Genomic DNA, 991 nt, shown 5'->3' on the forward strand with positions numbered 1-991 from the left:
TTTTTCCTTCAGCTTAGCAGCTGGCTTTTCATAAGGCTGTTTATCATCTGCAGCAGTGTTATTCCACATCTCTCCCAATTTCTTTGCAACATCACCAGTGGATAGGCCAGAATGTTCTCCTTTGATTTTGGGGCGATATTCAGAACAGAACAAGAAAAAGGCTGAAGGAGGCCTCTTGGGTGCATTGGGATCCTTGAACATCTTTTTTGTTTCCCCTTTAAGAGGGATATAGGTTTTCGTTTCTCTTTCATAACTGGCCTTGTCCGCCTTTGCCATATCTTCAAACTTCCCTTTCTCTTTAGCAGACATGTTCTTCCATCTCTCTGAGCACTTCTTAGAAAACTCTGTTAACTGAAGCATCTGGGTGCTTCTTCTCATGCTCCTCCCAGCAAGTTTGCACAAAGAATGCATATGATGACATTTTGCCTCTAGGCTTCTTAGGATCTCCTTTGCCCATTTTTAATTATCTTTCCTCTGCGAGGCACAGAGAAAAATATGGAACACTTCATGAATTTGCGTGTCATCCTTGCACAGGGGCCATGCTAATCTTCTCTGTATCATTCCAATTTTAGTATATGTGCTGCCGAAGCGAGCACTCCTCTCTTTCATCTCTCTGGCAGGTGCACACATACTGTAGCAAAACTAAAACAATGTATACATATATGCAGATAGTAAGCCTTTCACCAAGTTAGAAAATATGGAGGAAAGTGTTGTACAAGTCCTTGGCTTGCAGGTCATGCTACCAGCTAGTTTGTTCCTACAAGCATTGAAACCTGATTCTGGTCAATTAAATAAATAATTAAGATTGCTAGGAGAGGGGCCAGGAGGTGTGGTTAAGGGTGCTGGACTCCCACATGGTCAACCACAGTTTAAGTCCTGGATCTGGTGGCTTGCTTTTTCACTTGCCCTCTCTCACACACTCTGTCCTTCTCTGTTCAAATAAATAAATAAATAAAGTTAAATAAAAATAATTCTTAAAAAAAAAAAATGA

At 40.9% G+C, this 991-nt stretch overlaps 1 non-coding gene across 1 annotated transcript; it reads right to left on the reverse strand.

The window, feature by feature from the left end:
- Positions 1-489: 489 nt before the first annotated feature.
- On the reverse strand, positions 490-596 carry LOC114006339 (U6 spliceosomal RNA). Its single transcript, XR_003548072.1, has one exon. It is a non-coding gene; the product is annotated as a U6 spliceosomal RNA (small nuclear RNA).
- Positions 597-991: the final 395 nt, after the last annotated feature.

This window comes from Tupaia chinensis, unplaced genomic scaffold (genome assembly GCF_000334495.1).
Source record: "Tupaia chinensis unplaced genomic scaffold, TupChi_1.0 Scaffold147123_1, whole genome shotgun sequence".
Lineage (NCBI taxonomy): Eukaryota > Metazoa > Chordata > Mammalia > Scandentia > Tupaiidae > Tupaia > Tupaia belangeri.